Source organism: Papaver somniferum, chromosome 2, assembly GCF_003573695.1.
Source record: "Papaver somniferum cultivar HN1 chromosome 2, ASM357369v1, whole genome shotgun sequence".
NCBI classification, from domain to species: domain Eukaryota; kingdom Viridiplantae; phylum Streptophyta; class Magnoliopsida; order Ranunculales; family Papaveraceae; genus Papaver; species Papaver somniferum.
In genome coordinates, this window is record NC_039359.1 from 211,949,695 (window position 1) to 211,962,870 (window position 13,176).

Consider the following 13,176-nt stretch of genomic DNA (forward strand, 5'->3'; position numbering starts at 1 on the left):
TTTATTATTTCTTGCTAATAATATCCTTCAACCAACTTTAGAATTAATTTTCTCTTTAGTATTTTGCTGGCGAGAAAGATAATGCCTCTTGTTTACTAATTCCCATACTTGCCTCTCATTATCTTTCTTGCGAGAAATGATCTTTTATGAATACTTACAAATATTTTGTTTTGTCATGTGGTCTTATTTTTCCTTCCTAATTAAAGGTCTTATTATGCCACCTCTTGTCATTGCGACAAAATCGCAGGACGTCCTTGCACTTTCATGCAAAAACCCATTGATATTGCCTTAACTTTTTCTTTTGTATTATTGCCTCTTCAAGATTATTGCGACAATATGATAGGCCTAAATTTTCTTGCGAAAATAAAGCCCCATTACATTGCCGTCTTGAGACGAAATCGCAGGACGTCTTCGCACTTTCATGCGAAAACCCATTGATCTCGTCTTATCTTTTTCTCTAGTATTATTGCCTCTTTATGATTATTGCACAAATATGACAAGCCTTAATACCCTTCCGAGTAAAAAGCCTCATGACATTTGCGTCTTAAGACACTTATCAGCTCCCTAATGGAGGGTGCCGCCCTTATCTTCCCCATGGTTTCCCCTTCAAGGAAGCGTACTTCTACCATACAAGGTTAGATCCTCCCATCCAGTCTTAACAACCAGTTGTTTTCGCAGCCTCTTATCCATTTTACCTATAGGGTTTATGGTTACGAGACTGCACCCTAAGTAGGGTTTCTTCGGGCCGAGTGCAGTATAAGTCAAGACTTGTCAAGAATGGCAAGGTACGCTCCAGACGCCCCTGGCACTCTTGACTCAACCGTGTACCTCGGCGCCTTCATCAGATTCTGCACTCCTTGGGAGAGTCCTTATTACCTTAGTCGCCAACCTAAATCATATGCTTAAGCTGAGAATCCAAGGTGCCTCTCCCGGATGGGCTTTATTGACCCCAAATCTCCATGACTCAGGTTCCGGTGGCGGTGCATCCTTTCCCTGAGCCATGCAACAGGTACCCCCTTATATGACGTACTTTAGGTCTTACATTTTCCTCTTGCGAAATTTTATTAGCGAACTAGGGTATACGCCATAAAGGTTCTCCCCTTTATTTTATGTCATTATTCTATGATTATCTCTGCGAAAGCTTCGCACATCATGATCTTGTTTTGATATGAATAATCTCGCAACTATCCTTTCAGAATCCATAACTTCTCAAAGCTTCTTACGGATAATATCTTTTTAAGCACAATCTGTTCCATGGTATGTCAAGTCTATGACCAACATCTCTACCTTCTTGACCCATTAATTTATAAGCTCCTGTTCCAACTATCTCCTTAATGATGTAAGGTCCATCCCATTTTTTCGCTAACTTTCCACCATTTTCTCGCTGATATATTGGTGTCTCTCGCAGAACTAAATCTCCTGGCTGGAATTCGCGTACTTTGACACGTTTATTATATTCTCAGGCTAACCTTCGCTGATAATTCTCCATATGTTGTAAAGCTCTTTTTTTTTCTTCTAATTCATCAAGTTTGCTTAAGATCAAACCAGCACTAAGATTTTTCTCCCAAGCTTCTCTCTTTGTTGTCGGAATAACAACTTCTGTTGGTAACACCGCTTCAACTCCGTACGTTAAACAAAAGGGTGACATTCCAGTAGCTTCTCTTCTAGTTGTATTATAAGTCCATACTGCATTATGTACTTGTTCTCTCCATGCTCTATGATGTCCTTCTAATTTCTTCTTTAATATATCTGCAATTGTTTTGTTTATTGCCTCTACCTGCCCATTAGCTTGTGGATACAAAGGAGTACACTTTCCACATTTTATCTTAAATGCATGAAGTAACATTTCTATGTTATGTCCTTCAAATTGTTTCCCATTATCAGATACCAACTACGCAGGAATTCCGAATTTTCAAATGATATTTTCGAATATGAATGTAAAGACATCTTTGTCGCGAATATGCTGTACTGCCTTCACTTCTGTCCATTTTGTGAAATAATCCGTTGCGACTATTAAGTATCTTCTTTGTACAGATCCTGGTAAAAATGGCCCTACAATATCTAAGCCCCACTTTCCAAAAGTCCACACACTGGTTGAAGATGACAATGGTGCTCCAGGTGCATGTATTTTTTTCCATGCCGCTGACAATCTTCACAACGTCTTGATATTTGTTTTGCATCTTCGTGCATGTATGGACAGTAATAGCCTTGCATTTTTGCTCTATGTAACATTTTTAGCACCTTTTCTCCTTCTTCTCGTGTAAAACATCTGAGTGATGGTCCACTAAAGGTTTTTCGGTATAGCAGCCCATCTCTTAATTCATAATTTGTTGCGAGGCTTTTTAACTTGTGTGCTTCCAATCTATTTATTGGTGTTTCTTCTTTCGCCAAATATGCATGAAGTTCTGTTCTCCAATCTGCGATATTGTTCGTTTGTTCTTCTTCTCCATCGTCTATTATCATCACGTCCATTTCTTCTTCTTCTTTATTGATTGATGGTGACAAAAGTGTCTGTATTTTTATGCATCTCGCAGTTGGATCTGTCATCATGCTTGAGATGAAAGCAAAAGCGTCTGCGAGTCTGTTATTCTTTCTTGAAATGTGCCTCCATTTTATTTTTGGGATTTTCGCTAACAATTCTTCAACGAGCTTCTTGTATATCTTCAATGATGGTTCATTTGTAGTGTACTCTCCCTTTATTTGGCGAATAACTAGCTGCAAATCACTAGTGATCCTGACATTTTCTAGTTTCATTTGTATTGCGAACTTTAAAGCATGTATCACAGCTTCATATTCCGTTTCATTATTAGTGGATGTGAATTCCAATCTGAATGAAAAAGCCATCTTCACTCCTTCTGGAGAAATTAAAATAATTCCAACTCCATTGCCTTCTCCATTTGATGATCCATCTACCAATATCTCCCATCTATTTGGTTATGTTAATAATTATTTTGGATCTCCATGTTCTTCTTCTATATCCATCATTTCTTCTACCGGTACATCTTCTTCTAAAGGAAATTCTGCCAAGAAATCTGCAACAACTTGTGATTTTGGTGAAGACAAAATTTCATATTTAATATCAAAGTGGCCTACTTGTGCATTCCATCTCTCCACTCTTCCTTCTCTTTTTGAATTCTTCATCACTGATTCAATTGGTACTTTTGTTAATACCTTTATTTTGTGCGCTTGAAAATATATGCGGAGCTTAAATGATGCATAAACTAATGCCAAGATTAGCTTATCAATCTTTGAGTAATTCTTCTCGGCAGTATTAAAAGTTTTGCTAATGTAATAGATGGGTTTCTCCACTCCTGCGTCTATTCGCAATAACACGGCACTTAACGCATGCGACGTCGTCGCAAGATAGATGAACAACTCTTCTCCTGATTCTGCTTTTTGTAAAATAGATGTATTCATAAGATGTTCTTTGATCCCTTGAAAAGCTTTTTCGCATTCATCAGTCCATTTGAATTTCGCACCCTTCTTGAGTATATCGAAAAAATGCTTGCATTTTTCTGATGATCGCGAAATGAATCTCCCTAGTGAAGCTAAAAGTCCACTCAACTTTTGTACATCTTTTATTGTTGCTGGTGTTGGCATGTCACGAATTGCTTGCACTTTTTCTGGATCAACCTGCATTCCTTCTTTTGATACAATGTAGCCTAAAAAATTTTCCGATGCAACTCCAATGGTACACTTCTCAGGATTCAATTTAATGTCATATTGTCGCATTTGTTCAAAAATCTCCCTCAGGTCTTGTACATGGTCTTTGGATTCTTTACTCTTTACTAACATGTCGTCCACATATAATTCTAATGTTTTGTGTATCCATTTCGCGAATACCTTATCTACCATTCTTTGATATGTTGCTCCCGCATTTCGCAAACCAAATGGCATTTTTGTGTAACAATATAAACCTCTAGGGGCGAAAAAAGCAGTATGCTCTTGATCTTCTTCAGCGAGAGGGATTTGGTTATATCCTTTGTACCCATCTAAAGACGATACCCTATCATTTCCCGCTGCTGATTCCACCATTTGAGGAATATCTGTTAAAGGAAAGCTATCTTTAGGGCAGGCTTTGTTTAATCAGTGAAATGTATGCAAATCCTTATTCCTTTGTTTTTCATTGGAACAATGACCATGTTCCCTATCCACTCTGGGTATTTAGCTTCTCTTATAATTCCTGCATCAAGCATTTTATGTAGTTCTTCTATTTGGGAATGGTAGGATGTTGCGATATTTCTTATTCTTTGTTTAAATGGTCTCACACTCTTGTTAATCTCCATCTTGTGACATGCAATTGATGGATCTATTCCCGGTATCTCATCCATGCTCCCTGCGAAAATGTCTTTATATTCTCGCAAAAGATTAACAGTTCTTTCTTCTTCTTCTACATCCATCATGGTTCCAATTCTCAATATTAGAGGTTCTTCTATAGTCCCAACGTTTACTTCTTTTGTTGGTTCTGCGGTAGTGTAACTGGACTGGGGTTCTCCCATTGGTGTTGGTTCTTTTATTGTTTTCACAGGTCCTTCTCTTTCTTCCGAAATTTCGCTGGGTATTCCCCTGCCTTCTTTTGCCCTTATCGTGTACACTCTAAATTCTTCTTCTTTCTTCGCCTCCTTTGCCAACTTTCTGTGAAATTGTTTCTTTTTTGCTCGTCCTTCATAATGCTTTACTTCAATTTGATTACATACTTTCACATTGTCAACATTTCCTCTGATTTCACCTATTCCATTTGGTGTGGGGAATTTAATACATTGACGCAACGTTGATACTACAACTTTTATCACATGTATCCATGGTCTTCCTAGCAATATATTATATGGTGATTCCATATCCACTAAAAAATAGTGTCACGTGTGTTTCGATTTCTCCTAGTGGAATTCGTACCACTATTTCTCCTTTAGGTTTTGTTGTGGATTTTCCAAAACCATGAACAAGATATGTTGAACTGGACATTTCTTCATCTTTAAATCCCATTCCCCTGAACGCATGATAAAATATTATATCCACTGAACTTCCTGTATCGACTAAAGTTCTGTTCAATATCCATTCTTTCGTGGATTTTGTTGTTGTCCCCTTCTCTTTTCGCATAAGAGGCACTGTAATAACCAATGGAGATGTGTGGTTCAAATTTTCTTTTGGTATTTCTACCGCCATGAATGTGATTTTTTGCTTTTCCCAATCTTTCAAGGGTGATGTCTTTTCTACCACCATAACCTTCCTTACTTCAAAATTTAGTTTATGTATTCTTCCTTTGATGTTTTCATGGAATTCATTAACCATTGTTTTTGTTATCATATTACACTCCAATCTTTTGTCATCTTCATTGACTCTAATCATTTTTCTTTTAACTGGTTCACTGATTTGTTTAATCACTTTCTTGATTTGAACAATCTCAACAACAATCTTCAACTTTCGATCTTCAGCCTCCCTGTTTCTAGCGCCATTATGTAGTTGCAGGAAATCCTACACTACACCCCTCACAAAATTTCAATAACATTCAACTCATTTTAGATTAATAATCCTAATTTTATTGATGAATCTTTGAACAATCTTACAAGAAAATATAAAGGAATCAAGAATAACCACTGCTCTAGATTTTCTCTCTCCTATTTATTTGCTTCTCATTCAGAAAAGATCTCCCCCTCTTCCTTTATAATTGATCGGCTATTTATAGGGAATTACATAGTGGATGACAGCTAATCCGTCCTTTATTTTCGGATATCTCTTGCGACATTCTCGCATCTTTACAAATGTTATTCTCGCAAATTCTCTAATTTTCGCAGGAACATCACATTTTTCTCATGATTTTAGTTGACGTCGTTTATTACGTCATTTCTGAAATTGTTCTGCGACGCTGTTGTGTTGTGTTGTTGATAATTTTTCTGAGACATTATTGCTGCGAGATTATGATCCTACATCTTGCCTCTTCTCATATCTTCTCTGCGAAGTAGAGAACGATGTGAGAAATGCCTCAACTGTTCATCTCTTCATATTCTGCATTTATCACATGTATCCTTTCTTCCATCTATTTCTTGACACGTCTTCTGTAACCGTTGCTTTTTAACCGCTCACGTCTTTTCGTATTAATGGTGTTTATTTCTTCGAGTAGAAAATCCTCTGTATATACTCTTCTTACTCTTCTTTACATTTTCTTTTTACTTTCTCTTCTCTTTTTATTCTCTCATCTCTGCAACTCTATTATTCTTCCGTAAATTCTTCCATTGCAACTTTTCTTTTTTCTTCTTCTTTTACTCTTTTTATTTTTTATGTTTTGAATCGTTGAGACATTATTGCTGCGAGATTCTGATCCTACACTTTACTAGCTAGCTTTGATCTTTTAGGATAAGGAATACGAACATAAGCCAAACAACCCCATACTCTAAAATATGAAACATTAGGTTTTCTGTTTTTCCAAAGTTCATAAGGTGATATTTTTGTTTTTGAATTTGTAACACGATTCAAAACATAAAAAACTGTCATCAAGACTTCTCCCCACCAATGAGGGGCAGCACCAGAACTCAACAAACATGCAGTCATAAGAGTAGTAAAAGTACGATTCTTTCTTTCAGCTTTTCCATTCATTTCAGGGTTATAAGGAGTAGTTTTTTCATGTATAATTCCAGAAGATTCATAAATTTTAGTGAATGGTTTAGAATCATATTCAGTTCCTCTATCACTACGAAATCTCTTAATTTTCCTACCAAATTGATTTTCAACTTCAGCAATAAAAACCTTGAATTTTTCAATAGCTTCATTCTTATGACTTATCAAGTAAACATAGGTATAATTAGAGTAATCATCAATAAAAGTCATGACATATATTTTTCCATTTCTAGTTAGTATACCTTCATACTCACACAAATCAGAATGCACTAACTCTAAAGGCTCAGATTCTCTAACAACAGATTTATGGGAACTCTTGGTTATTTTTGCTTGACTACAAGATTCACATTTTCAAAATCATGCATGGATATTTTTGGAATAAGACCTTGCTTGATCATGGTATCTACTGATCTACTTTTCACATGACAAAGTCTAGCATGCCAAACATTAAAAGTACACACCATATAAGAAGAAGATGCAATTTTATTCATTTCAACATTAAGCTTAAACATTCCATCAGCAGCATAACCTTTTCCTACAAACACTCTGATTTTAGTAATTGTGTAAACATCAGATCCAATAGTTTGATACAACCCAGCCTTGTTGAGAAGATAGCCGGAAACAAGATTCTTTCTCATTTCTGGAGTGCGGAGGACATCTTTCAGCATAATTGTCTTCCCAGAAGTAAACTTCAGTTCTACCGTACCAGAACCTTTCACAATAGTGGTATGGGAGTCTCCCAACAACACTTTCTTATCCTTGATTTCTGCATAGGTCTTAAATAGGGACCTATCAAAACAACAATGGCGCGAAGCACCACTGTCTATCCACCACCCATCGGTTCCACCAACCATGTGAATCTCTGGATCAGAAACCATGGCAATTATAACGCTTTCAGCAGCATTATCTTGAGCATTATTCTTTCCTTTGTTATTCCTGCAATCCCTAGCCATGTGGTTTGGTTTTCCGCAGGCATAACAAAGGAACTCAAAATCAGAATTCTGAAATTTCCTTGATGGGTGTGGGTTCTTGTTTTGATTAGGTTTTCCTTTCCTTTGGTTCTGGTCAGGTTTCATCGATTTTTTCTTAGGTTTCAAACTCGGTTGAGTCTGATTCTTATTGTTGGAAACGATAAGAATCTCTTCCTTTCTGTCTTGTTTCCATGCTTCCTCTTCAACCTTGAGCTTAGAAATCAAACTTTCAAAACAAATTCCTTAGTTTTATGACGAAAAGTATTACGAAAATCTTTCCAAGATGGGGGTAATTTATCAATCAGTACAGATACTTGAAATTGTTCATCAGTTATCATACCTTCCGTCATAATTTCATGAGCTATTTTCTAAAGTTCATGAGCCTGAGCAATGACTGATTTTTTATCCACCATTTGATATCTCAGGTAGAGGCTTACAGCACATTTCTTCGATCTGGCTTATTCGGTGTCATATTTTTTCTGTAAGGCATCCCACACATCTTTAGCAGCATCAAATGTAGAGTAGTATTCATAAAGATCGTCAGACAGAGCATTCAGAATATAGTTTTTGCAATCAAAGTCATTATCAATCCATTTTTCATAGGCTTTTTTTTTTCTTCAGCAGTTTGGATTTCAACAGGTTCTTCAGTTGGTTGAGGAGTTGCAGTTGTTGCGGCTGGAGTTGCTTTTTTCGCAGCTTCTGCATCTTGTGGATTAGCTGGTTTGATTGAGGTCACCATCATGTCCAACATCATCAGTTTGAGATAGAAAAACAACTTTAGCTTCCATCTTCTGAAATGAAGTCCTTCAAACTTGAACGGCTTGTTGATATCAGCAACGGTTTTCTTTTCAGATTCCATGGCAGAAAGATTCGTCTTAAAAATGTTGGAACAGTTAACGATTTCACACCTGCAAAACAAGGGTTAAACACAAAATCCAAGGTATCGGCTGAGTCACGACCAGGTCGCTCTCTTTAAGACGTTTCGTGGCTCTGCCTTGAGTTTTGTGCAAGTAGTCTCTCTTTGTCACAACATCCCCAGGATAAAACAGCCGAGAAAAAAACTCTCGTCGATCTCTCACGCACAAAGTGAGAAATCGATCACTTTCACTATTTTATTCTTGCTACAAAAAAAATTGGTCTCTTGATTCACAAAAACAATATATGGAAAAATCTTACCATTCTGCCTCTCAAAACTGGCTTATTATAGCCTTCTCAATTAAGATAAAATTAATGGAAATAAATTTTGGTTTTAATTGTCTCCATAAAATCCTGTGTAACAGTCTAAAAACGGTCAAGTAATTTATGCCAAAATAAATACAATTGAATCCGTAATTAAAACCTGTAAAAACGTTTTGAAAAAATCTTTTTTACCAAGACCCCGCTCTCGGACTAATGATATATATATATACCCAATCAGTAGGGGGAGGGATTTGATCCTGAGACCTCACCCTCAAGGCCCAAAATACTTAACCACTGGGCCAAGTTTGAATTGTTGATATAAATGTACAAAAAAAATTCTTTTAAAAAACCATATATCCCAACATGTTTTAACCCTTGAATCCTAACAAAACTTTGCCCAATATTCAGTAACTTCCTAAATTATGACAGATTCAAGTTAAAATTCTCTAACTCAATCGATATCCAATTGCACTAACAACAAACAAAAACAAACAGATTTAACTCCATTGCATAATCCAAACATAATGAAACCAACCTTATAAACCAGAAAGAAATCAAAAAGCCGTAATTTCTCTTCTTTAGGTCTTCGATTTCAAATAGAGAAGATAAGAGCTGTTTTAATAAGAAATCAGGAGAGAAAGAGAAAATATTTCTAAAATTGAGTTGGGGTTTGAAGGATGGGGAGTTAGGTTTCAGAAGATTTGGCAGTAGAGTTTCAGGGAGAGTAGTAGACAGTTTAGGGTTTCAACACTTTTATATTAACCCAAAATATTTGAGCGGCCCACATAAAGAAGAGCGCGAACTTTCACGAGGATTTTTTCCTTTTGCCGCCACACGAAATTTTTGGAGAAATTTTCCCTCCATCGGACAAGGGGGCAATCCGTGTGAATACTTGTGTTTGCATCCATTGGTTGATTAGAGATTCTTGATTTTTTATTGGTCCAATTCATGTCATACAGATTAATGTAAACCGGATGATTTTCATCTTTACCATTGATTGAAAATTACATCTTTAGAATTCGTTGAAATATGCACCCGAGTTAAGAATTTGTTGGATCCCATTGCAGATGCTTAGAAATTTACATAAGTCGATTCCAATATACAAGCGCATAAAGATTTACAAAAGACGATTTCGTAAAAAATTTATAAGTCATGTTAGTAATAATATATGATCATCTGGATTAAGCCTCTGAAAAGTTCATCCGAGTATTAGGCGAGTTCCAATCCTGAACTCATTTCTCAAAGTTCTCTGAGCGAGTAGGCCCTCGGAGCGAGCCAAATTACTTCAGAGCCTAATAAGTTGTGCAAAAAATCATTTGATTTTATATTTTGTTCTTTTGCGTTAAAGGTTAATGGTAAATATCATAAATCGAACTTCAAAATTTTTTTTGGAAAATGTTGGTGGAGTTAGCACCCCAATCTAACTATGACGGAGCAAGCTTAAACGACATGCCGTGGCTTAATAGTACATACTGATTGTAACCAAATTTGACGACAGATGTTAATTGTGTACAATAGATTGAGTTGAAATGCAATAAACCTGGATGGTGCCAATCAATATGAAGTTGTAAGCATGAAGGGGTAAGGTATTGATGTTGCATAAAGATGATCGTACAAATATAGTTGTTGAGATGGTTCTGGATCTCGAAAAGTGGAGATTGGTAGTGATTTGGCTCGATCAAAGCAAATAAAAATAGTCCCACGTGGGATAAGAAGATATCTAGGTGGAGACTAATATTAGTGGAATCTCCCAATATGTATAATCCCGAGGCCTTTTAGATTAAAATATCACACCTCATGTCAATGATGATGAAAGATGGAGACAATATCGTGACTATTTAACGCCTGTAGGATCCTTCAGTTTGCATATAATTCATTCGATCTCGTCGAATATGCTTGATGATTTACGTAAGTCAATTCCGAAAAAATTCATTTGACTTTAGTTTTTGTTAAATTCCGTTCTTTTGCATCGAAGGTCGACAATATATATCGATATCAAACTATAGTTTTCTTTCTTATAATTCATCCTCATTCTTGTACACCCTTACAATTTCCTTGATCGGAAAAGGACATAAGTTGATTCCAACTCAAATTTATTCGACTTCAATATTTTTTTCAATCTCATTAGACGTGTTGGTAGATTTACATAATTCAATCCCATCATTTAGCTTTAGATTTTGTTCTCTCGCATTAAAGGTTGATGGTAAATATTAGAATTCGACTTTCAATTTTCTTTATTGTAATTCACACTTATTCTTGTATACTTCTATAAAGTATGTATATTCTCTTTATTTGGTTTTGGAATTCATTTGATCCCGTTTGTTATGTTTTAAGATCTACGTACGTAATCATTTTATAAATAAATTCCCTCGAAGAGTGTAGAAAATGAGAATAAATTATAAAGCGGTTGGTATGTTATTGTAAATTTATAGCGTGTTTGGATATCAGAAGCAGAAATAAAAACCATTAAGAATCGTTAGATTATATTTTCTTTTGACACGTGGTGCTAATTAGCTAACTCTTAGATCTTAGGATACCAATAAAATTGGAGTTGGACATAAAAATCGTTTAACTTCGCCACACCTATAACTACGGGATATGCACGTGGGAAATACATGAATCACAAATCGTGACCACACATCTTTTTCTTTAGTTCCACGAGACTCCACTCTGATATAATCGAAAAAGAGAGTGAAGACCTAAAATCTTAACCTAGTTTCTATCTCCGCCTCCATCCCTTCGCCTCCCACACCATGACTGGAGATAAAACCAAGATTGAGAATTAGGAACCCCTTTTTTCCCATCTAAACTCATCAAATGTATCTCAAATTTATAATAAGCTAAATAAAAGAACATAACTAGATACTCCAATACTGTTTACTTTCTTGCATTTTTTTCTCTGAAATTATCTTGGATTATATGCAAAAGTAGGCCTGGTCTGGACCCTCATTTTCGTTTCTAGGCCACTTTTTTTATTTCTTGCAAAACTAGGCAAGTTAAACGGATTCCATCCACTTTAACCATCTCGGTCAATTTATCGCGTTGACTTGTCAATATCTCGCCAAAATATCATATAGGGAGATCTCATACATATGGTAAGATTACTGAAATGTCCTTCACACGTGTGTGTCAGTCACACTAGATAAGATGTCCACGTGTTGCTATCTGAGAGCCTAATCTAACTAAGACGACATCTCGAGGATTAATTGAGCGACCATGATAGTGACACATGAGTATCTGAAACCAGTCGAGATAAACTCGATCTCATTCATTCTTCTTCTTCTTATCTTCTTCTTCTTTGTTTTCTTCTCCTTCCGTTTTCTTTCTTATGCAATATTTCTAGAGATAAATTCTTAGGTTTATTGAGTTGCTGATAGATGATGGGGTTGAGGAATTGAATAACAAGAGGGTGATTGTCCAATAGATGATGGGGTTGAGTAAATGAAGAAATTAGGGTTTACTAGAGAAGTCAGGGAAGGTGGAATCGAAGGTTTAGAAGTCTAATTGGAGGTTGGTTTGTCACTAATTAAGAGAATGTTGAAGTTTTTATTAGAAGCAGGAAGTCAGGGTTTTGAATTTGAAGATGAGAATGATATTTTTCCCCAAATTGGGAATTAGGGTTTCTGGATTTCAATTTGGGTTTTTGTGGAATTGATGATGATATTGAGTTGGTGATAACTGAAGAACGAAGGGGTTGATGTTGCGCTGATTATGCAAACTTGTACTGATGAAAAACCAAAATGAAATGGTAATTTGAGGTTTCTTTGATTTAGACCCGACGACTTATGTGAATTTGGTTAAGAGTTCATGAATCTTATTTGGTTGTATGTGCTGGTCCTGCAAGCAAGGAATCAATGAAATGTATGAGCTGAGAATTATGATTGGGATTTGAATCGTGCTTTGCTATAGACATGGTTTTGGATATGTGCAACAGGGTTGTCGAAGATTGGAAGGTGAACCTGTTATTAGATTGGCAGGACGAAGATGATGGTGATTACGCTGTTGAAATCAGAAACGCAGATTGGATCTGAGACAGAGTTTTAAGGGAATTGAATCTGGAGAATCGAAGATATGGTGGTGCTGTTACTGCTTCATGGGTTCAAGGATTTGTATTACAGGCTTAAAAGATGGTTGCAATGGAACTATGGGATTTGTATTTGTCAGAAAAGGGTGAAACTGGTGTTGATGAAGGTATATAGGCTTGCAGTGGCTTTGTTGCACAAGTATGCCTGGAAGAAGATCTGTTGCCGTTTGAAACAAAGATGGTTGAAATGGTTTGGTTAGATTGCAGTTGTGGGATGAATTGTTGCCATCATTAGATGTATGTCTAGGATACATGGCTGGTACAACATGTGTTTTTTTCTTGAAGCTGGTTTGCAGTGGAGATTATGCTATTGTTGAAGCTGGTTTGCAG